This window comes from Lactuca saligna, chromosome 4 (assembly GCF_052625555.1).
Source record: "Lactuca saligna cultivar CGN05327 chromosome 4, ASM5262555v1, whole genome shotgun sequence".
Taxonomy (NCBI): domain Eukaryota; kingdom Viridiplantae; phylum Streptophyta; class Magnoliopsida; order Asterales; family Asteraceae; genus Lactuca; species Lactuca saligna.
The window spans coordinates 314,950,208-314,977,364 of record NC_136420.1 but is presented as its reverse complement, the minus strand read 5'-3'; the positions used below and the strand labels follow the sequence as shown (position 1 = coordinate 314,977,364).

At 30.9% G+C, this 27,157-nt stretch overlaps 1 long non-coding RNA gene across 2 annotated transcripts; it reads right to left on the bottom strand.

The window, feature by feature from the left end:
- Positions 1–11,312: 11,312 nt before the first annotated feature.
- On the bottom strand, positions 11,313–14,309 carry LOC145039615 (uncharacterized). Of its 2 annotated transcripts, none has more exons than XR_013679828.1 (3): positions 14,034–14,309; positions 13,831–13,954; positions 11,313–11,689 (listed from the first exon to the last, which is right to left on the bottom strand). It is a non-coding gene; the product is annotated as an uncharacterized LOC145039615 (long non-coding RNA). The 2 variants fall into 2 exon arrangements; XR_013679827.1 differs by lacking the exon at positions 11,313–11,689 and adding an exon at positions 11,992–12,156 and having other exon boundaries at positions 14,034–14,306.
- Between the last annotated feature and the right edge of the window lie 12,848 nt (positions 14,310–27,157).

The window sequence follows — 27,157 nt, the reverse complement described above, 5'->3', positions numbered from 1 at the left end:
TTCGAAATGTTACCTTACCCTGGAAAAGCAAGCATGACCCTTGTGAAAACTTCCTTGAAATCTGAACTAAGAAATAAAAGACAACATATAAAATAACAAAAATCTTTTTGGTCTTTTATGTTTTTTAGAAGAAAGAAAATATTTTGTAATTTTAAAATTTTGAAAAAGATAACAAATAACAAAAGAAAATCTTTTTAGATTTTTTTATTTTTTGAAAATATAAAGACAAAACAAAAATAAAATCTTTCTGGATTTTTGATTTTCGAAAATATAAAGACAAAACAAAAATAAAATCTTTTTGGATTTTTGATTTTTCGAAAATATAAAGAAAATACCAAACTTGCAAAGATTGTACATCGATGTTACAGTCCAAACTGTCGAAATAGAAGCGTATCGAAGCGTTGATTATGAACAGTAACTTTTGACTTTGACAATTGTCTTGTTTCTCTATTCGGATTATCGTATGATATGCTTACTGATTTACATCCTGGTATTTAGGATGGTGATATGCTATGCTTAGTGATCTGGTTAGGTCGGTGTACCTGGTATATAGGATAATGCTATGTTAGAGACCTGTTTGGTCGGTATCCTGGTTATAAGATTGTTGCTATGCTTTGTGATCTATTAGATTGGTTTGACTATTACATGCATGTTATTGCTTATATGATATCTATGTGTACATGATTGTTTGGGGTTGGATTGAGGTGGTCCTGCTTCGTGTTGTAGGCCGACATACCCAGGGCAGTCCAGATAGGTTGTAGGCCCTAAGGAGGTGGTCCAGTGTGGCTGAAGGCTCAGAGAGTGCTCCGGATAGGCTGTAGGCCCTGCTAGGCGGTCCAGTCAGGCTGAAGGCTCGGAGAGCGGTCTAGATAGGTTGTAGGTCCTGTGAGGTGGTCCAGTCAGGATGAAGGCTCATTGCATGCTTGTTTGTTTATATGTTATTGATATGCTTCATGGTGTTGGTATTCTGGTGGAACTCACTAAGATTTTAGGCTTACAGTTTCAGTTTATTTGTTTCAGGTACTTCTAGTGATCGCGGAAAGGCGAATGCTTGATTGTTTGGATCCTCATGTTTTATTTGTTTCTGGGAAAAACTATGATATGATACATTTTGAAAACAAGTTTGTAATGATTTAATGATTTTGAAATGTTTTTAAAAGTTTAAATTTGGCATGATTTTATGGGTGTTACAAAGCTGCACATATTTCGCTGTTTAGTCTACTTTATTGTTTGACTAACGCTTTTTGTTTTATTCTTATTTTTTATTTGTACCATTTTTTTCTAAAGGGATCTGATGATGGCTTTTCTACGCCTAGTATGCAACTTTTGACACATCATCGCCCTAGAAGCATGCTGATGTATGTGATAAAATCTCTCTATGTTTTAGCTTCAAACACAAATCACAACGTGATACATGAGGGTCTCACGACGTGAGAACGACGAAACTCGCATCAGAGTTGTCTGAGTCTGGAGTGAGTCGCTAGAATTGGACATGGTCGACTCTCATGGCATGACCAAGGAATGATCACGACATGAGACCTTATATTAGGGTTTGTCTAATGGATTTGACCCGGTTGACTTTTGACTTTGACCAGGATTTTGACTATGCTGACTTACGAGTATTTTAAGTATTTTGATCTATAATATGAGTTTTGGCCACTGTTATTTGTAAAGGTGACCGATCAAGTTAGTTTCAGAGCAGCGAGTTATTTCAGCCTTTATCCGTATGTGAGGTGAGTTTTCTCACTATATCCATGGGTTGAAGGCACCAATTCCAGCCCATTATTGTGTATCTAAGATGATAAATGCTATGTGGCTTATGTGTGTTTGTATGCTGTGCTGAAATATACCCCAGGGCGGGGCCCGCTATCATATGTTCGGGTTGAAATAGACCCAGTCGGGGCCCACTACTGTATGATTGGGTTGAAAGATACTCCAGGGCAGGGCCTATATGTATTGTCGGGTTAAAATACACCCCAAGGAGAGGCCCCAAGGTGGGGCCCATGTCTGTATGTCGGGTTGGAAATACCCCAGGGTTTAGCCAAATTATATGTTTTGGTATGTGGTACTTTGGGGAACTTACTAACCTTTATGCTTACAATTTATGTTTATGGTTTCAGGTAATTATGGTTCAAAAGGGAAGGACCCGACACGATGACACAACATCCTACCCTCATGACTTTCCGTGTTTGAAATAATTGTACTATGATGTATTGAATATTACGTTGATGATGGTTTTTCCTTTTTAGGTAATTAATGAATGAAATTAATAGACTTTGAACAAAAACTTTTAACACTGTTTTTGGGTTGTTACACATAATGTTTGGCTATCCATTTGCAAGAAATCAAACTTCTAAATTTGTAATTCTTAGAATAATGATGTATGATAGACATGGATATTATTTGAAATATCCGTTTGTACTTCCAAACAACATATACTACAAAAGGGCATGCATTTTTTGAACAGATTTTTCCATACCTTGCAATGACTATGTGTTTCTCACTCTTCATAAACCATAATTGATATCCATTAGCTACATCATAATTTGTTAGTTCAAACCTGATTTGAGCAAGGGACTCATATAACTTTCCTACAACTGGCTTCATTTTTTTTTTCAATTTTACGTTTAGATCATGCACCCTATACTCTGCACCAACTTCAAGGTCATTTTCATCATCAATATGTTCATGTGCTTGCTCGTGGACATGTTCATTGTTATCATTTTCTCCCGATTTGTCAATAGTATTCCATAACATATTGTCATCACATAATATGTTAAAGAATGGGTTATCAGAAAGCCTAGAAGTTGGTTTAAAGGTCTCTAGTTGAAAATCTAAGAAGGAAAGGTTGATCATGTCATCATCTGAGTCTTCGTTAACCATGCAGATTGTCTCATGCCCTTTCTCTATTCTTGTGGTAGATATAGAAGCCATCTATAAAAAAACATAATGTTGTTACACATTAAGAACACTGATATCAAACCATATACCTTCAAAAGATTTTCCATTTGATCATATCAAACCATGTACCTTCCAATTTCATTTGATTATCACTTTAACCGTCAAGCTTCGGTATTCAACAATGGTGTAAAACATATTCGATATCAAAACCCTCGTTATGCTCTATAAATCACTGAGAAAACCCTATTTGATGATCAACTTGATAGAAAAAGGTGAAGTTTGTACAAATGATACATATCTTCCATAGATATTGTCGTCAATCGAAGGGGCAATCAGCTAAAGAGGGTTTATCGGTTGGCGACAGGTAACGTTACTATATTGAGACAAACGAGCCTAGATAATGGTATATAACTAACAAAAAAACAAATTGGGGCTAATTTAGATCAAGGCTATAAAACTAGTGTCTTTTATGGTAATATCAAAACCGTTCATAAATTATTTTGTATAAATTACAACATTAGTACTTTAACTTCTTCCACCTCATCATAAAAAGAAAAGACAAATTGGAAGGACATTTGATTTGATAAGAGGTCTTTTTATAAGTGATGATATTAAAGATAAGTATTCTAAAATACTAATTTATTTGAAAGCTACAAATTTACGCTTTACACATTCTACATTTATTACTTAAACATGTTTACATTAAAAATTAGTCCCTTATTTTCAGGCCTTAAACTATTGTACCTCATCTTGTTATTCTTATAATATTACGCTTGCACACAAAAACAAGGTTTGAAGGGAAGTGACCTAAGAACATGGATACAATTGAGAAAAAAGATATAAAAAACTAATATCATAACTTTTAAGAGTTGTCTCATTGATCCATTCTGTTATAATAATATATCTGGTTAATATATCCAAAAATGAAACAAGAAAAATAGTATCTCATCTTACAATATTCCTAACTAATCCTATAAACTTTCTAAATTTTGATAATAAACAAATTTTCTATAAACAGTTTATACTTTGTTTACATCTCTAGATGTCGACGCCTCGCCAAATCTTGTACTACTAGCGGAAGGTCTAGTTTTGAATTCTCCAAACTCGGTACAACTTCGTGTCCAACTATGTCCATGAATGAGTTTTGCCTGTATATGTTCGGGCAATCTTAATGTAAACTTATCTTCATCCTCACTTAACTTACTATTTTTAGTAATCGAATGACCCGTTGAGTTGCTTCTTGGAAATTTTTCTGTTCTCTTAACTTCTCCTCGATCAATATCAATATTTACATGCTTTTCTTTCTTGTTGTCTTCTTTGGTATCCGTATTATTGTTCCCTTCATTTTCATCCCTAATATTGATAGTAAATGTGTCTTCGAGCAACTCATTTTCTTGGATCTCATGCATGGATGTACTATTTTGTGACACTGAAGATTTTGCTGGCGAGGCAAGCGGTGTTTCGAGGCCACGTCGACAAAAAGGGCATGATTTATGTGACTCGAGCCAAAGATCTATACAATCTTGATGGAAAACATGGCAACACTTTGTTAAAAGTCGAAGGACATTGTCGTTCTCAAATTCACATAAACATATAGCACATTCTAACCCATATGTTTCACGTCGGAATTCTTTAACATCAGAGTAGATAAAAGTAGGGAAAGTATTAATAATATGTGGGTCGAGTCCAGGGGGGGCACTACTCCCTGGACCGCCCATCTGTGTCCCAGGAGGGTTATGACGGGTATTCCATGTGTAAAAAACATTTTGCATGAAACACCTGCAAAAGTATATTGTGAAGAAGCCAATAAAGAAAATGACGAGGAGAATAGTGGTTAAAATGATGGTGATAGGAGGGGATGCATGTGGATTTGTTGCCGGTGCAACGGTTGCAGCCTCCGATGTCATTGGCCGGAGATCTAAAATTCCGGCCGATGTCCTTTTCAGGATAAGGAAGAGATGGGAAACAACGTGATTCACGTGAAATTTGACCGGAGTGTATTAAATTTTGGGTGTGCATTGTTGCATAGTTTGTGGGAAAATAGAAAGAGAAAAGGGGATGGATAAGTGATAAGGTCCAATATATGTGGGAAGATGGTGTGATGTGACGTTGGTTTCCTTCAAATGGTAGGGCGTATATAAAGTCATTGAACGAGTCATATGTGGAACTTGGATGCAATAACCACTAATATACATTAGCTGAGGGTCAAACACTTATCCACTTTTTTTATTACTTTTTAAAACATTTTATTTAACAAAACATAACTCTTAATAATTTATACAAGCTACATTTTATTTTTCTTTGATAATTTGTAAACCATTTACCAAATTGGTAACAAATTAAATTTTAAATACATAATTAAATCTTGTTTGCATATAAATATACAATTAACCTTAGTCAAAGGACCCCAAAAAGTTGACTTTCAAGTAGTATGCTAAGCATGACCAGCATACGTGTTGCAGAGTATTGGTTAAATTAATGTTGATCAAAATTTACTATAATTTTTTTTTAACTTAATATATAATTATCAAATCTTATACAGTGATGACATGTACAAAACTTATCTGATCATAGAGATACAAAGAGAAAAAAAGGAGGTGAAGATGCATCTTTTTGGGCACAAAACAAAATCTTGACATAGAGAAATTATTTGTTCACATATTTTTTTTTATTTTAGACTTAAAGAGTTTAGAATGATAATATCTTTATTATCAAAATTATTTAACAAGTCAAATTGGAGGAAATTAGTACATTATATTATAACAAACATACTAATAACAAGTTTACCCGAAACACTTTCAATGAAAGAGCATTCAAAGATCCATACAAAAGCTAAACATATAGAAAAACAAGCACAATAACATTAGCGAAGCCTATTAACTTTGCTCTCCCCAAACTTATTCAATATCATCAATCTAGTCCTTGTAGATACGATTAATCTTATCGGGGCCCTTCCACTTTTGAAAAAGTCTCGTCTTTAGTTGCCCATACGGGTTGATCCCCCAATAATCACCGCCGTTTCTTGACCCTCCGGTAATTACCTGGACAACGTTTCCACTTTCTCGACCATAATCCATTTCGAATTCTTTCTGGTAAAAAGGTACACGATAGAGCCCTAAATATTTGATGCGCGATTATGAGTGATGCTTGAATATAAAATGAACAATAGGGTGGTTGAATTGAGTATTGGCGATAATTTGAGAAAAATGAAAGCTTTGAAGCTCTAAAAACAACAAAGAGGGGTTGAGAAAAATGGACGATTAAACCACCTAAAGAACGATATCGATGGAGTTGCAAATGAACCCAGATGGGAAATTATAAGAAAGATACAAAACATAAATGGAAGTTGCAAGGGCGATTTGGGTATATTGGTCTTTTGATTTAATTTTATTGTATTTTTCACGTTATTAAAAAACAATGAATATTAGCCAAACTTTTAAACTGTACATTGGGTTGACATGACAAAAAAAGGGAAAAATGGTCAAAATGACAATTTTGAACAAAAAATAATTTGTTTTAAGTTGGTAAATTACGAAAAAAGAAAAAGTAAAAATGACCAAATTGGACAAAAAGTCATTTTGACTCCGAATTTCTTCAACTTAGTTGTTTATGAAGTATAATGCTAATACGTGATTTATTTAAAAATATCAAACTTTCTGCTTGTGGCCTCATTTTGTGATTACAGGTGATCTAAATTAAAGTTGAATAATGAATAATTTATTTTTATATACATGTCTAAAAATATAGCATTCTATTTTTAAAAAAATGTTGCCCTTAGCTGTGATCTTATCCAATCCACCTGGTTTTATTTTTTAAGATCAGGTTTATGAGAATTTATTATAGAATACATCCAAGTACATTATGTGGAAGGGTTGATTCCATCTGTTGAAGATATATATATTCATTTGTTGATGAAAGGTTTTTAAGAATACAATCAAATGGCAGATCTGGAAAATCAGATAACCAAACATCAATTTTCTTCTTATTGGTTTCTACAAGTTCCGAGTTTATATAAATTTCGTTTTTATTTTCCTATAGATATGAAGTCTTGAAGCTTCATTGGGACTTAAACAACTTTTTTTTAATGTTGGTAATTGTTGGTACTTCCTTGGTCTTAGATGACAGGGTTGTTACCCTATAATCTCAGTTTTCTACATTTTTTTAAAAGAATTTGATACTTAATTCTTTTGCAAGATATCTTTAGGAACGTCTTTTTGGGAGGCTTATTAGATGCAATAAGAAAGTAGCTACATGTGCTGATTATAGCGAATCGGAAGCATAACCCACCAGTTCTTTCTCAATATAATGATTCATGAACATTAATATCTAACTCTTTCCACCTTTTTGTAGATGAATCATCTGTTATCACCATCTCCCTCTTTATTTTCATGCATTTGGATTTCCATTTAAAAAGAATATAGTTGATCATGAACATCTAAACCACCTACAACCTCCCTATTTGCCTCTTTTAAGTCACCCGTTATCACTACATTTCTATCTCTTCTTCATATCTGAGAAAGTTAAATGGTGATGATGACAATTAATCATCACTTTTCCATTTTTGTGTACAGTGAAAGTTGTTTAGGAGTTCCATGTTCAATGTAAGGTTTTTTTTTTTTAATTCAACAATAATTGCTATTTTTGAAATTGAAACCTTTAATTGCTTTAGTAGTAATTGGGAACTTTGAAATTTATAAAGTGATTACAAGTTATTTATTAAATTTATCATCAATCAAGTTAATTGATATACATAGTTGGTTATCAGGTTTATCAAGTTGATACATTTCCTCCTACAATGAAAATGGGCTTTTTGGTTACCAGATATATAGGTTGAATGGAATTATAAAAAGGTTCTAGGTGGTAATCTTCAAATCGTTACTCTTATTCTCTCTATCTCTCTTATTCTTCGATTAGTTGACTGAGATTTGGTGTTAATCTGACAAGTGGTGCTTGTGTATAGTCAATGGTATGGTACAAACATAACATCGTTAAGTATTGCTTTGTTCAACAATGGTTTGAGTTGTGGCAATCCAACAATTATCTCAACAGAAAAGTTTGTCTTTTAAGGTCACCACAAGTGATGGTAAAACCATGGTGTCTAACAATGTTGTCCCTATTGGCGGTCTGTCAGGCAGACCTTTTGTGCCCAATTCCAATGAAAAGACATTTTTACCCTTATTTAGGAAATAGGTTTTAGTGGTCACCTAGGTATTATTATTGTATTTTTTTTAGCAACTACTACTATAATGACTAAGGGCTTATTTTGATAGGGTCCTTTTAGTCATTTTGTTTTTTTAGGGTGCCCATCTAGAACCTTTTGGTCATCAATCCTATTTGGTTTATCATCACAAACTCTCAGTTTTCTATTAAACTACTTTATTCTATTCACAAACTATGGGTTTCTCATCTTACCTTTATTCTATTCACAACCTTTTGGTCATCAATCCGGTTGGGTTTATCATCACAAACCCTCAGTTTCCTGTTAACATTGTACTCCCTTTGTTTTTATTATTTGAGTCAAAGAAAACTAAACCAAATCCTTTGTAGTTTACTCCTTATTTCTTAAATCTAACAATTTTATTAAATTTTCCAATTTTTAAAAATATAACCATAGAAAAATAACAAAATTGAATATGACCATAATATATAAGAAATATCAAGTTATAGATTTTTAGTTAGAAGTGCAAATGGTATTTTATTCGTATAGATTGAATTTCCAATATTATTATTTTTAATATTATCTATTAAAAAAATACAATATTACAATTCATAAGTTTTTCCAAATTAAAACTGCAAAAATGGTCCATGTGGTATGCATTTTTTTGGGGTTTTAATCCAAACTATGACTTTTTTAGATTAATGGTCCTTTTGGCCATGTTTGTACGTAGATTTGGTCTCTCGTAAAATTGAAATGACTATAATACCCTTATGATATTTTTTTATGTTTTTTCTATTTAACTTAAATGAAAAAGAAAATAAATAATTGATTTGGGCCTCTCTCTCTCTCTCTCTCTCTCTCTCTCTCTCTCTCGCGCGCGCGCGCGCGCGCTCATATCCCCAAGATTAATGCTTGTCTTCTTCACCTCTACATCTTCAATACAAAGTACAACTTTGTGGAAATCCAATCAACAAATTTTCTATACTTCTAAACCCAGAAAATCAAGAACCGGGTGTAGCTCTCAATCGATAAAAACATTGGTTCTTCTTCTTCTTTCCGTTAAAGTGTACACAGAGAGAAAACAAAACAAGTTTGTTCCTCACCTCATTTTTTGGGTCTTCTTCTTTTTCTTCTTCTTTCCATCAAAGTCTATCACAATCGTAATTAATATCATCGGACCCACAATCTCTTGAAATCAACCACCAATCTATATGTAAAAGGGTCTCTTTTGAAGAAGTTAACTGTTGGAAGTTCTAGCAAGCAAGAAGAAACGAATGGAGGTACACCAGAGATTTCAGCTCAGGAGAAGTTGTTAACTGAGCAGCCTGAGCTTTTGCAGCAATCTGGAAATGATTTCTCTCCCTCTACATCACCACCGAAAACGTGCACCATCGTCGACGCCACAATCAATACCCATTGCAACTCGAATCCTAAGGAAATCAACCCCTATCATCATCTCATACCTACAACTTGAGACTTGCTTATCAATTTTACAAATAAAGAAGAAAGAGACAACGAATCTCCATCTCTGTCCCATCTTCTCATTTAAAATCAAATAAGAAAAAGAGGATCACTGAGATCTGCTTTCCAATTACCACACCAGATCTTGAAACAACAGAAGATAAAAAGGCTTACAATCGAAATAAGTACAAAAAGAAACATGTTGATCAGAAACATTCAGTGAAAGGAAGGCGGAGGTCGTCGGTGGAAAGGCAGCAAAGGTCATTGGTAGAAGTGGAAGCACCGATAGGATTGGAAGAAAGAACTAGGGAGAGATGATGGCGTGGCTTAGCTTTGATAAGAGAAGAAGAAATATGGAAGGAGGTTTGATCGAGTGTATGAGTTTGTGACAGGGAAAAGGAAAAATGGAGAGCCCCAATTGTTGTCTACATACGACACTCCTCCACTTCTTCATCCTCTAATTGAATTGCACATGGTTCCTCAAATGTTCAATCCAGCAATGGTGGAGATGTTGGAAGCTTGATTTTCAAAGATCTCAGTCTGATTACAGGGAGATCTTGGCATCCCTATAGATCTATGGACATGATCTGGTGGTATTAAGAAGGAAGATACAAAGAAGATGAATTAGTCTTGGTAAAAAGAAAATGGATGGGGGTATACGGTATAGAGAGAGAGAGAAGTAGGCCCATTTTTATATTTAATAATAATATTATTAAAACGTGAAAGAAAAATGAAAAATAAATTCATTAAGGGTAAAATAGTTTTTTTTAGTCTGGACAGAGACCAAAACTGCAAACAAACTAGCTCAAAAGGACCATCTATCCAAAACAGTCGGGGTTTGGACTAAAACCTCAAAAAAAAAATGCATACCACAGGGACCATTTTTGTAATTTTGTAATTTTTTAATTCTATTTAAAATTAACACTCATGGGTTCCACATGTTTTAACCCGGTTTAAAGGATAACACGGTTATGAACAGTAAATTTATAGTTTTTTTTTACACTTTTGCCTCAAATATTTTACTTGTTGACATTTTTTCCCTAAGCTTTTGTTTTTGACATTTTTGGCTCAATTCTTTCGCTCCGTTTTTGCTTTAAAGGATTCTAATTTTTTATATTTTACACAAAGGGTCCTTAGGTTTTGTTGAATTCGACTCCTTTGGTCCATCTTTGTTTTTTAAACATATTAAAGATTTTTTTTTTGGTGTTTCCTGCGAGAGAATTGACTTATTTTGCATAAATGGTATTGAGGTTTTGTTGAATCTGACATTTTAGGTCCATTTTTTGTTTTTTATATATCTTAAAGATTTTTTTTAGGGAAATGGCTTAATTTACATGAATGACACCTAGATTTTGTTGAACTTGACACTTTTGGTCCTATTTTTGTTTTAAAAGAAAAAAGGTTTTGGACGATGCCCGAATCATCTACTAGTTAATATTTGATCTCTAAAGAAGACTTTCGTTTGAGATTCTCTAGCAACCATAAAAAGGTTGATTAACGGTCTTCCATGGAATAATAAAATGAACTATTGTGTATTTTGGATCAATTCACATTATATAACAAATATGAATGAATTCATTATAACATGAATATGAATGAATTCATTATGAGACATATGATTAAAAGTAAACAAGATCTTTGAACATTCCACATACTATTTATCAACACTACGTGCCTAAAATTAAAAGTGTCATTTAAGATTATTCAAGAATTTCTTTAAATATGTACATATGTTAGAAATATTAATACATAAAATGAACCTAAATGGTTTCCAAATTTATATATTTACATATAAATATTTCTAATATCATGACTCTTACGAGTCGAGTCATAGGTAAAAAATTTATATTTCCGAATCAAGAGTCGGAAACTATTATTAAGTCCATTGTTAGATAACTTTTGGTAAATTTGGCCTAGCAACTTGCTATTGACTGTCTTTTCTTTTTTAATTGAAAATTTCAGCTATTAAAAAAGATTAAGGGGTTGTTTGTTTTTTGTGTGAAGATCTACGCAATCACTTTTGTCTGCGCCGCGCAGACAACGCGCAAACAGATGCCCTCGCATATTGTTTGTTTTTTGGAAGTGCGCAGATCAGAAAACATTTGCGCGAGGTCTTCCTGGCGCAAACATGAGTCACTATCTTCAAAGGTCTTCAGATCTCATTTTAACCTTAAAAAAAAAAAAAAAAAAAACATGAGTCACCGTGTAGTTTCTTTTTTCTTTCTTTTTTATTTGTTAAAAATACATTTTTAATGTTTATGACATGAAATTAAGTTTAAAAATTCAATTTATTTTAACAGCCCGCAGACGTTAAAAACAAACAATATTCTTATTGCAGACTGCAGACATTTGGTCCACCTCTTCTGCCGCAGATGCTTGCAGATGTGATCCGCAGACTGCAAACATTTTAACATAAAAATAACAAACAACACCTAATTCTTCAAAAATAATTAAAACTTTTTGTTGCAATAGATATAATTATTTGATTAAATTTGATTTTCAATAGATATAGTTATTAATGTACAAATAAAACCACAATTATGATAATAAAATTTGATTACAATTTCAATAAAAATAATAACATAAAATTTTCAAATTCCAAGAGCATCCCTTTCTCCAAACATAGAAGCTTGCATCTACAAGAGGTGACCATCATAATAATCAAACAAAAAAAACTTAATAGGATAAAAAAGTATTAAATTTGTAAAAAGTAATATATATATATATATATATATATATATATATATATATATATATATATATATATATATATATATATATGATATCTCCAGAAAAATCCTAATATTCTGAGAAAACTTTTAATAAAGTCTTTTTGAACAAAAAAATCATGTCTTTTTCACTTTTTGAATAGAAAAGTCTAAGAAACCGGCTAGTTTATTCACTTTAGTCTTTTTTTACCTGTTCAGAAGGTCATGTGACCAAATTGTTAATTTTTCGAAAATAATTAGATTTTTTGCAGATTTTTTCAAAATTTTTATATAATGTATCAACAATTTTTTACATATCTATAACTATTTTTATGTACTTTTCTACCTTTTTAAGTTTTCATATGTATATATTTACGTATTTTTATGTATTTTAAATATATAAATATGTATATATTTTTACTTATTCATATATGTATTTTTAACCATTTAACATATTTTTTATGTATTATGTATTTATATGTATTCTTATTTATTTTTACGTAGAAACATATTTTTTATGTATTTATATCTATTTTTAAGTATTTTACGTATTTTTTTATGTATTACGTATTTATGTATTTTTTAAAAGTTTTTTTTATATATATTTTTTTTATATATTTATGTATTTTAAATGTATAAACATATAGTTTTACATATTTATATATATTTGTTAAGTATTTTACATATTTTTTTTTGTATGTTTTATGTGTTTTTATGTATTACGTATCATGTACTTATATAAATACATAATACATAAAAACACATAAACATCTATATAAAAAGCTTAGAAAAATACATAAATATGTAATAAATAATGAAATATGTAAAATACTTAAAAATAGATATAAATACTTAAAAAATACGTTTATACATTTAAAATACATAAACATCTTTATACACAACTTAAAAAATAAATAAATACATAAAAATACATATAAATACATAATACGTAAAAAAACACATAAAATATATAAAAAAATATGTAAAATGGTTAAAAATACATATAAATAAGTAAAAAATACGTTTATATATTTAAATTACATAAAAATACGTAAATATATACATATAAACACTTAGAAAACACACAAATACGTAAAAATAGATATAGATATGTAAAAAATATGTTTACACATAATATAAATTTTTTAACGAAATCTACAAAAAAATCCTATTATTTTTGAAAAAGTAGCAATTTGGTATTATAACCTACTGAACAGGTCAAAAAGACTAATGTTAATAAATTAACCGGTTTCTTGGGCTTTTCTATTGAAAAAGTAAAAAAAGTTAGGATTTTTTTTGTTCAAAAAAATAAAATTTAGAGCTTTATTAAAAGTTTTTTCCAAAATATTAGAATTTTTCTAGAGATAGCCCTATATATTACCAGCCAACTATAACTTTTATATATATATATATATATATATATATATATATATATATATATATATATATATATAAAATTTAAAAGAAAAACCACAACGAAAAAAAAATAAAACCGTGTAACATGAAAAAACTTTGTAATAGCTTGTTTAACTTTGACGAAGTTATATGACCATAAAGTCTACATAGATGATGAGTAATTGAGTACGCATGATAATATTGTACCTTGTGTTGTTCTTTACTTGTTGTAGACGAATTTAGTAACGGGAGAGATGACTTCTTCGACGTGGTTCTTGCAAGTATGCCCTTTGAAACAGGGGACATGATCAAATCAGTAGGACTCGTATATCTATAAAATAATACGTACCCATAAATTAAACAATCATTTTTCTAAAATGATCAGAAAAATAAAATAAAAAATTGATTACATTTCTGGGTATTTGAAAACCTTCGGTATAATAAGAGGAGTAGGAGTAGCTGCCGTCGGAACTGGAGGCCTCAACGACGGCGGTGTTTGTGGTAGCGATGGAGACTTGGGGGATGTTTGATCCATTGATCCTAGTGTTTATTTTTTTCGAGATAAGTGTGATAAAAATGGTGTGTATGTGTGTGTGTTTAGGGTGTTTTGAGGTAGAAGGCAAGAAAGTGGGTGGTAATAGCCTAATAGGATGGTGGGAGATGGGTAGAGAGAACCATCCAATTTTGTGGGCCACGGTGGAGGTGGTGGTTTTGTCTTACCTTTTGAAAATAAGATATATTTTCCGGTGGACTTCAAATTTTTCTATCTTAATCCATTTCATCAAAATTATTTGATTCTTTTTATCTTTTTGTAACAAATGACAAAAATTAAAAATATAACAAAAAAACAAAACCATTGAATTGGATATGATTAGGAAGTAATTAGGAATATGATTAGGGGTGAATATGCTACCCTACTAATTATTTTTTAGTTAATTGAATGTGATATGAAACTTTTAAATTCTTAATAAATAGAAACCATATATATATATATATATATATATATATATATATATATATATATATGAAACTTTTAAAGTGAATATACCCTTAAAGATATATAAGCTTACGTACCCAAAAACATCATGAAAATTATATAAGAGGAAGATAAATGTGTAAATTATAAAAATATTGGAAGTAAATCAAGTTAGAAGTTAAATTATAAGAACATTGAACAATTAGAATGTATTATATGATACAAAACGACGTAGTATGGTGAGTTTGGGTACCTAAGTTTATATACCCTTAAGGGTATATTCACTTTTCCCTATATATATATATATATATATATATATATATATATATATATATATATATATATATATATATATATATATGTTCAGGTTCATTTGAGACCATTCTAATTTTGTGAGACCGTGAAATCAAATCTAAAAATAATTATAAAATGCAAAATAAATGGAAAAATCCAAAAAAAAATTTAAATATTATTTTCGGAACTTGAATTAACTAAAAAAAATTAAAAAAAATAAAAAAAAAAATCTCGTTTTTTTTTTTTTTTTGAAAAATACGTGAAATATTCTAAATAGAATATTACACTGACATATTTTAAAAATTAATTTTAAAATGCAACATAAATGGAAAAATCTAAAAATTCTTTTTTTAAATATTATTTTCAAAACTTGAGTTAATTAAAAAAAATAAAAAAAATCCTATTTTTTTTTTAAAAAATACGTGAAATATTCTAAATAGAATATTACACTGTACATATTCTAAAAATAATTTTAAAATGCAAAATAAATGGAAAAATCAAAAAATTCTTTTTTTTAAATATTTCAGAACTTAAATTAACTAAAAAAAAATTTTAAAAAAAAAAAAAATGCTTCTCACGATCTCACAAAATTAGGCCGTCTCACATGAACCTAACCCTATATATATATATATATATATATATATATATATATATATATATATATATATATATATATATATATCCCTATTCTAATAAAAGAATAAGTTTAATCTCCTATTAACAAGTGTCATACAATTAGGACTCTTCATTAATGTTATATATCACCTATCATGCCACTTGTCAATCTATTATTTATCCATTTTAAATTTTAAATTTCCACTCTAATTACATTAAATTAATAATTGATTCCTCATTTTAAATTTCAAAATTTAAATTTGTCACTTTAATTATATTAAACTAGTTTATAACTCGTGATAACCACGGTTATAAAATTAATTAAACTTTCGTATTAAAAAATCAATATCATTAATAAATTATAACTTAAGAAATATTTTTTTAGTTATATAAAATTGTAATCATTGATTTAAATAAATACGTGAAGTTATATCATTTATAATTTATATTAATTTTATTTTATTTTTTAATGTAAGTTTATTAATTTAATATAATTAAAGGAAGGAATTTTAAAATTTGAAATTTAAAATGAAGAATCAATTATTAATTTAATAAGATTAAAGTGGAAAATTTAAATTTTGAAATTTGAAATGAATAATTAATTGGTTGACAAGTGGCATGATAAATGATAAATAACATTAATGAGGGGTTCTAATTGCATGACATTTGTCAATATGAGATTAAACCTATTCTTTTATTAGAATAGGGAGATTAATAACATTAGATTGAAAAATAAAATAAAATTAATATAGATTATAAGGTGATATAACTTCACATATTTATTTAAATCATTGATTATAATTTCCTTTATATAACTAAAAAATATTTCTTAAGTAATAATTTATTTAAAATAATTGATTAATAAATTCGATTTTTTAATATAAAAATTTAATTAGTTTTATAACTATGGTTCTCACGGGTTATAAACTAGTATATATATATATATATATATATATATATATATATGTGTATATATATATATATATACATATATATATATATATATATATATATATATATATATATATATATTATATATATATATATATATACATATATATATATATATATATATAGAAACACATCAAGCTGATGTGGCAGAAAAGAGGACAAATCGATAGTTTAAAGTCAGAAAGTTACAAACAATGGAAATGACAAACACTCCACGCTCTCTAAACCATCTTTCTACATGAAGTTCTATGTTTGCGTCAAATAAAAGTTAGAACTTTTATCCTTTCAACTATCATCGCCGGTCTCATGTGAATGTTCTCAAAAACCTTTTTATTTTTTCTAACCCATATACATCATAACGCTCCACATAGTATCACATTCATTCATTTCTTCCAACCCATATACATCATAACGCTCCACATAGTATCCTTTCAAATAAAAGTTAGAACTTTTATCTTGATATGGAAAGAAACATATCTTTAATGGAGGAAAGTCTTTCACAAATGACTTAATTTTTAAAAATAACTACTAAACGTGTATTTTAGCACTTGGATCCAGACGGGTTATGTAATTTACTCAAAATAATTAATTAACAAACAAAAAGGAAACCTTTAATTCCAAAAACCAACATGTTAAATTCAACCTTGATTTACATTGCATCATATATGTTGAATCGTTGTTCTAAATAATAAAGTGTCCCAAATAGGAAGAAAAGAAAACCTTCTTAATCTTTATAAAACTTTTCTCACCAATTTAATCAGTAATGAGTTAAACATTTTGAGTTTGGGTTGTGGTATTCGAGTAGTCAAATTAGGCTTAAGCATTTTGAGTTTGGGTTGTGGTGTTAGAGTAGTTAAATTGGTTAGTAGAATACTTGAATATATTATAGATTAATGGTCAAAGATAAGGCTTCGGGCCTTTCAGCTCTTCTTGGATAATTAATATATTTTTATTTTTATAAATCCGAAATTAATTTTAATTAATTAATTTTTTATTTAGTAAATTCATTTAATTGGAGACTTAACTACTTGACAGTTTTTAGTAGTTAATTTTGATTGGTGGTTTACAACCACCATTGAAAGACTATAAATATATAGAATCATACATAATTTGAAAACTAATGAAACATACATTTTCTCTCAAAAACTCGTTATTCATATCATAAGGGATCATGGTGATTTTTGACATATTCAAGACCTATTCTTACAACTGATTGTTGCATTCTTAAGACAGACCCATTACATAACAATTTTTATCTTAGGATACTGTAATTCTCAGACTTCAATATATATATATATATATATATATATATATATATATATATATATATATATATATATATTGTATTTTTGATTCTATTGTAAATATCAACATTCAAGTATGTTTTCTGATTATGAATCTTATATATAAATTTGATTTATCTATGTTTTTGTTTTTTGTATTTCTTGTTTTGATTACTTTTGTCATAATTAATAATAATTATGGATTGAAAAGAATTACCTATTATAAATTTATATAAGCTTAGTAATAGGATTTAAAGGCATGAGTTAGCCGTTAAAAATAAAATAAAATAACAGATGTATCAAAATAAACAAGTATTAGAAGTATATTTTAACTTTGCCATTGATGTTGATTTTTGTATTTGGCATAAATTAATGGTTCAATAAGTCCGAAAAGAATCCGGAATAGAATAATGGACCAAATTTTGGTCGTAAAAGTTAAAACGAAACAAAATTAAAATATATTATTATCTTAAAATAATATAAGTTGTTTAAAACAAACATGAGCATAAAACACTTCTACTATTTTAGTATATTATAAGATGAACAAAAACACTGAATCATTCATCGGTCAATTCTATATAGTAAGTGGCTGAACAGTTGATACTGTGATTCAGACCCTCTTTTTAAAATTTCTGAACATTTGCAACAACTCTGCTGTTCCATCCATTTACTCATTTATTGCGTCATTAATACCAATATACCCATATCAATAAATTAATATATTTTCAAAAATGATTTAGGTTTGTATCTGATAAAACAAATAAAAATATCTACTATATTTTTATACTTTTAGACTTTTAGTCACATACTTGTACAAAAAAAAGTTATAAATCATTGATATATATTAAGTAAGGTAAGCAGTATATATGACCATTTCAATTTATGTAGACAAATTATAAGAGTAAAAATTAATATTTTTGTTTAAAATGAAAACGGATCATATAGGTAAAATCGGTAAAATGTCATACAGTTCGCAAATTATTGTGTATTCAAATGCATAGAATATTCTAAATAAAATTATTCAAAAATAATATATTATCTTTTTATTAATATGGTTTTTTTTGAGACATCTCCAGCTCTTCACCTCTTGAGATACCGTATGTTTGGAACATTGGTGAACCCATTATTTAGCACATGCTACCCTTCAAATTTGCTTGTAAATTTAATGTAATGTAGCACATCACTATCTTCACTTTCACAATGATTTTAATGTTACTTTTCAGGAACAAAACCAAAAGAAAGAGAGTAGAATATATTGATATGATTGCATAGTGAAAAGAGCATATATCCCATGTTATGACATGATCAATGCCACACTTCCACAATATATACACACGTGAGATTTTATTTCAATATTTCGCATACAATATGTCGAATTCAATCAGTGACGTAATCAGGAATTTTGATATGATGTTACAAACATTGTCAATATATATTATATGTAGTTATCCAATAGCGGACATTAAAAAACATGATAATAAAATGAAAAATGTATATATATATATATATATATATATATATATATATATATATATATATATATATATATATATATATATATATATATATATATATATGATTTTTTAGGGGTACTGTAGTACTCCCAACGCCCCATCTAGCTACGCCACTGCATACAATATCATAATGTGTACTTCTCAATTAAGCAGGTAGACTCAACGTTATGTGCATTCAGCCGTCCCAAAGAGTCATGAACTCACTTTGGTTGTACCAAGTCTTAGTCACTTCGAATATTAGACAATCACTTTCCTACTTTTACCAAAAGTTCATAATACGCATATACGTGTTATATTAACATTCACTCATTTGTTCTAGGTTTCTTTTGTGTAATTGTGAACTTAAAAGACATCAACGTTATGCTCCCAAATTTCCAACATATCTCATTAATGTAACTAACTCTTAATTCACATTTTTCACATCCAATTTGGTCATATAATTCAATTATTGTTAGTCTTTATCGCATTTTACTATCATTACTAACCAAGATGAAATCATTTTTTTAATCACAGACGACCTGATATATTTTTTCATTAGAGCAATATACGCTTAGTTTACTAGTAATACCTTAATTATGTTAAGAACCACTTTTAGATGTTAAATATATTTAATTTAGTTAATAACCTCATAAGTGTAAGAATATTTTCTTTAAAATGGCTAACAACACAAACCAATCTACTCAATCATATTCTTATTCTTAAATGTATAGATTTTGTTTATTACGAGTCTTGAACCCTCAATCACTTAACATATTCTCAACACAAACCGCTTGGTTTATTTGTAAGAGAAATTAAAATGATACTAACAGTTATACCTTCAAATGTGTTGAAGAATTGAAAGTGTCGCTAGAGCTTTATACGAACTACAGGGAACAACAGAAGTCATCACAAGAGTCTCAAACTGTATCCTTTAAAAATGAGGTAATGAGGTCTGGATTGGTTGACTTCTTTTTTAGTGAAATGTCAACAAAGGTACGAGCATTTGAGATTAGAACTTGATGAAACTATGTCTTTGTCTTTTGGATTGCTTAAACCTATAATAATCACAACTAGGCAATTCTTCATGATGGTTATTATATAATATAGCCATCTCAAGATAAGTAAAAGGCATGAGGGATCCATTCGACGTAGCATGTGTATATTGCATTAACCCATGGAAGGTTAGGGGTGACAATTTATGACACTACACGACAAAAATACACGATACGAAACGAAACTGAAATTTGAATTTGTGTTCGTGTTGACTGTAAAAAACACGACGTCGTGTCGTGTTCGTGTTTAAAATTTGACAGGAAATTGACACAATTTAGCAGTTCTTTATCGTGTTTTTCGTGTTTGTCGTGTTATATTTGATAAAATATTCATTAAATAAACTAGTTTTTAGTATATGTTATATTTTTCGTTTCGTATCGTATTTGTCGTTTTTTAATTCGTTCGTTTTTGTGTTAGTTAAAAAAACACGACATTTTGTCGTGTCGTGTTACTTAAAACTTTGTCGTGTCATGTCTTATCAGATAGAAACACGAAACATCAATGCACAACTTGTTGGATTAACCCATGCAGGGTACATATTTTTTTCCTCTTTGCCTTTTGTCGATATGTACTGACCTATACCTATACCTATACCTATACCTATACCTATACCTATATATATATATATATATATATATATATATATATATATATATATATATATATATATATATATATATATATATATTCAAACAACAGTATATAATTTTGTATACCAAAAGTGAAGCAAAGTATTTCTAATGATAGTTTTCATTTGGTCGTCGTATATACTATTTATCGAGCTTTATTCAGATCCCTTTTGTCTGTAAGATCCTAAATTTTGTATCTTATTGTATTGATGTTATATTAGAATGTTAAGCTAATAAGTAATGTTAATGAGGTTTTCCTTAGATGACATGTTCCTAAGTGGTAAGAAAATATAAACATGCATGATTTTGGGCATTTTGTATTTTTATATGCCCTTTTAAGGTCCAAAGAAGATTCACACAATTGAAATTGTGAAAACGTATTAATGAACAAAGAAATTGTAGGTAAAACCCGTTATTATATATTAGATTGTTTTTGGAGATATATCTATCTTATATTAATAACCGTTATGAATAATAAATTTATAGTGATGTGTTTTTTTCCTAGAATCATAAATGTCCATTTACAATCACCGTTTATAATATTACCGAGATAATTGTTGACTTTTGGAGACACAAATATAATTAAAATGTAATGATAAGTTATGTTTCCTAACATGTTTAATGATTTATCATTATTATTGTTTACATATACCGACAAATAAAAAATTAAGATGTCACCAATAATGATCTATACTAACATGTTATTTCTTATACTATAATTATTGATAACTTTTAGTTATATGTTTAATATTATATCGTGAATATTGTGAATATTTACTCACTCATAAACAATTAAAGGGTGATCATAACATCTAAAGATGTCTATTTTCATATAGAGTGATAAATGTTTACTTACGGTGACCGTTTATAAATATTATTGCGACAATTATTGACTTTTGGAGACACCAATGTAATTAAGATGTAATGATAAGTTATGTTTCCTAACATGTATCATTATTGCTTACATATACCGATAAATAATGAAATTAAGATGTCACAAAAAATGATCTATACTAATATGTTATTTTTTTATTATAATTATTGATCAGTTTTAGTGACATGTGTAATATTATATCGTGAATATTGTGAACGTTTACTCACTCACAAACAATTAAACGGTGATCATAAAATATTTATAGTGATGTGTTTTTCATATAGAGTGATAAATGTTTACTTACGGTGACCGTTTATAAATATTATTGCGACTATTATTGACTTTTGGAGACACAAATGTAATTAAGTTGTAAGAATAAATTATCTTTTTCTAACATGTTTAATCGTTTATCATTACCATTGTTTACATACACTGACATGTTTAACACGTAACAATATGTTTTTTATTATTTATATTGCATAATGGTTTTTTTTTTTTAAAATTAATTTAATTAAACATATAGTGGCCACATTTCATTACTATGAAGCGTAAAAACAGAAATATAAAATATAATGTAATAAAAAATAATTTTTTAATAATAATAATTAAAAAGTTATTACATCAAAAAACATACATACAAATATAAAATGATAAACTAAATCTACTTAAATTAAAATAGATGTTGCACTTCTTACCCGGTTGCTCAACAATAATTCATGGGCTACTTTTAAATAAGCTGTCTTTTTTTAGGATTTTGTATTTAATTATTTGCACAATTAGTGTATGTAATTAACTAATAGAATCGTTTAAAAAAAAATTATAATGTTTAATTAATGAATATAAATATTAATATAACTTATGCAAATAAAGTACCTTAGGATCCAAGATAGCAAGATTTTTTTTCCAAGCCACAAAAGTACCTATTGCATTGTAACAACCTAATTTTTCAAAAGAAAATTTTCATTTTTAATTAGTTAAAAGCATTTTCAATAAACAATAAAGTCTCAAGTACAGTTGTTTTCAAATTCATAACATCAACAATATTATTCCAAACATCAAAGTGTCCCATAAAAAATGTCTGAGAGAGTGTATACCATGTCATCAAGCCTTGCCATTGCCCTTAGGCTCAGATGTACCTGAAATAAATCTACAAACTTTAAGCTAATGTTTAGTGATTTCCCCAGAGCATACCCCACACATTCTACGTAATCTTTAAGTCCCAAATAAAGAACCAGCTAGTGATCAACAACAAATCAAATGATGAATCAAACAGATTAGATCAAGATGGAAGCACAAAATCAATCCAAATGCACATGATCTTATCTTCAGTCAATCGTCTGGTATAAAGGATCTATCAGACCGAAAACACTAACCTGGATCTAGCAATCTAGGACACTATTTATAGTGTACAAAAGAACAACATTTTTAGCCGAAAACAACCAAGGGACCGAAAACAGAACATTTTCGGTCCAACCAACCGAAAACCCACAAACAACCCACACAATGAGTAATAAAGCCTATAAAACATATATGCCTAACACAAACCAACAAAATTAGGTCCTAACAATCTCCCCCTTGGTTTGGTGCTAGCTTGAATTTATGGCTTGTCGACGATCATCACATCTGAACTTCCCATGGCTCCTACCCACATCCTTTTGTTGATGATCTCAGCGACCACGCTAGTGAACTCTTTAGCAACCACCTCCATAATATCATTATTGACCATGATCTGATGCTCTGCTAAAGTACGAATATTACACTAGCCAAACTGTAGGAGATCTTTTGCTTCAAGAAGACGAATATTACTAGTCGGCAACTTGATGACGGTAGTGGCTGTGTCCTTATCAAATACCCAGAATTCCATGTTTTGCAGAGAACCATTAGGCAACTGTGGAACAATAGGAATTTTTATCATTTTTTTGGTAGGAGGCAACATCACATTTTCACGGTTCATTTGGTGATGGGATCAAATACGTCTTTGGCTTTCTTGACAAAAGACTCTACAGTCTTCATCCCATCGAACTTTCTCTTTACTTGGTTCTCCAAAAAGAGCTTGAATTTAGTTCGATGAGGATTGTTTGATAGGTTGTGGAAGGGAGCCTCAACCAATTCTGTAAGATCAACTTTAGTCCAAGAACTAAAGTCATTTTGATGAGCATAATACTCCACATTTCCACTTTTCCCTTTGATCGCCCAAATGTTCTTTAGGTCGTGAAATCCCCACACCAATATTCCTAAGCAATCTCCGTACTTGGTTTTGAATGGCTCTCTCCCGAGCTCATTAACACTCAATTGGGGACGATCTACACGAATGTTTTGATTGGAATTCTTCATGAAGAGCAATCCTCTTTTGCCTTGGGTCTTTGCTTGTTTCTGAGCTCGCTTCAAAATTACTCTCGGATCAGCTTGAGCAGGTTCTTTTTCAAAACGATCAACAATACGGGTCATACTAACATGTTGAGGAACGTCTTGTGGACCTTGAGTTGCTTGGGCAGGAGCACTTTAGGAAGCCTTAGCTTTGTTGTGTTCACCGACTGATGTTTTAAAATTTTCGGCAAATTTACTAATCAACTTGTTCTTTAGATCAAAATATCTAGGAGTTAAAGCACCAAGGTTGAGCTGCAAGTCAGAAATTTGTTTTGATTTTTGCGCATTTTCTTTTCCTTGAGCTCGGAAACTCTAATGTCTAGAGTTCCAATCAAAACATCTTTCTCGATAAGATTCTAATTTAAGACACCAATCTATTCCTTGAGCTCAAAGATAGATGGCTCTTCACCCCCAGAACTCCCTGCACCAATGTATATCCCTTTGCCTTTGGGTGCAGGGTCAACATCCTATTGAGCTAAAAACCTGGTGAGCCTCTCGGAGGCGGCATCATGCGCAGGTTAGGGGGCAGAGGAGCCAATAGGAGCTGACGAGCTCCCCGCTTCAAAAGAAGAATGAACATAACTAGATCCCTTGTCCAAACTTGTACTATCGATTTGAATTGGTTGGGATGTTTTGGTGGTTGTGATTGGTTGTTAAACATGTTGAACTTGTTCCCTTACAAGCACTCCAAGCCTGGGATCAGCACGTCTTCGTTTCAAAGGTGGTTGAGAGGCTTGAGTTTCACCAAGATCACGATCCGATGTAGTAATGATTGGAGTAACAACTGCTCGGGGAGGAATCCTTGCAGTTGAATCCAGTCGCATTTAATTCAAGAAATTCTTGTGTTTTTCTCTGGGACTCGACGAGTTGGAGGCCCAAATCGTCGAGTAGAGTCGAGATCCGTTAACAGTTTAAGTGACCTACTAGACGAGTCGGAAGGCTGACTCGGCGAGTAGGTGCTGTTTGTGTAAAACCCTAATCTGAGGGTTTTGCACCCTATTTAAGCGTATTATCTCAGAATCCATCACCCTTATCACTCTCAGATAGCTGTGTATCGAAACCCTAGCCGTTCTGATTGTGTTCTTAAGTTTCGTGGTGCTACTTTTTGTGTTTGAAGCTTGGAAAGAATAAGAAGACTTGTGAGACCAAGGGGAAACAAGAAGATCCAGAGTTTGGAGCTCATTTTCAACTTACTGGAGGTACGAAGTTGAACCTTTGTCTATAGATCTTGATTTTGGGCCTTTTCTAACATCTTTCTAATCCCTAGAGAGGTTGTATTCGGGATTAAGTGTTGGAAGTCAGTGTATGCTTTAGATCCAGGTCTATTGGGGAGTTTATGGCACAAAGGTGCCCATTTTGCTGCCATGAACACCCCATGCACCTTGGATGCCATCTTTTATGGCTTTTTGGGCCAAAGACCCCTTGCATGTGCACCAAGGTGGAAACTTTACGTATGAAATGGACATTAGAAGGCCAGATCTATGATTTTGAGGTGTTAAGACCCATTTAAATCGACTGTATAGTGTTGGTCAAGGATGGAATTGATGAGTTATTCTTGGCACTCGGTGAGTCGCGGTGTAATGACCACCAACTCCTTTCTGTGGATGGACCATTTGTTACGAAGGAAACTCCTGTAGACGTTTAAACATGAACAAGGACATGGGAATCATGGGACTCAACGAGTGTATGAACAGACTTGGTGAGTCCAAGGCAATCTCCCAAGCTTTGAAGATGGACTCTACGAGTTGTTTATACAACTCAGCGAGTCGAAGACCGGACACATTCTTATGAGGGTCGAGGGAGATGAACCCACCGAGTTCAAGGAAGAACTCGGCGACTCAGATGAAGATGGTCCCGATGGCTTGAATGTAGGAGAACCCATCGAGTTCTTGTTAGACTCGAAGAGTGGAGTCGGGGATGGATTATGTTAGTGGAGTATGAACTCGAAGAGTTGGTAGGACAACTCGGCGAGTCAGGTCAACTAGATGTTGACTTTGACCAATGTTGACTTTGCCTGGTTTTGGTATTGACCTTGGTTAGGATTATATGTTCTATTTGATGACTTGAAGGTTGTCGTGTAGGGATTGAGGAGTCGAGGAGAGCCGACCTTCACACCGAGGACAGTTTAGACACTACACGACATCGAGGTGAGTTACCTTCCAGTAGAAGTGGGTCTAAGGCACCAAGGCCGGCCCATTAGTAAGTGTTAGTTAAGATGATTGTCTGTGTGATAATTTTCTGGTCTGTTATTGCTGGATATGTGAGTATGCTAGATTGCTGGAAATGTGAGTATGATAGTTTGCTAGTTGCTATGTTATGTGAGATAGTATCAGTAGAAGGTGACTAGTCCCCGATTCGGTCGGTAGGACCAATGGGTAGGTCGGACACCCCAGATATGTCTGACAACATGATTATGATACGATATGATACTATGTGTTAGTAGTAGGGGGTGAAATAGTCCCCAGGTTTGGTTAAGATAGACCGGAGGGTAGGTCGGCACTCGAGAATAACTTGACATGGGTAGGTCAGCACCCAAGAATAGCTTGACATGGGTAGGTTAGCACCCCTGAATGGCTTGACATGGGTAGGTCAGCACTCCAGAATGGCTCGACATGGGTAGGTCAGCACCCCAAAATGGCCTGACATGGGTAGGACGAGCGCCCAGGAATTGTCTGGCAGTATGTATGCTATGTGATTGTATGGTATGTGGTATGATGGGGGAACTCACTAAGCTTTGTGCTTACAATTTCAGTTTTGGTTTCAGGTACCTCTTCGTTCAAGGGGAAGGAGCTGGTGGGGTAGCAGCGCATCACACACACACATGATTTTCGCTTAGAGTTTTCTGGGATTGTATTATGATATTTCGTTACTTCAGATGATTTGGTTTTGAGACATGATATTATGGTTTTATGTATTGACTTGATCTTGGCGATGTTTTGATAAACTAATTTATAAATCACTTAAATTAAAACGAAAATTTTGGCCTCAAATTTTGGGAT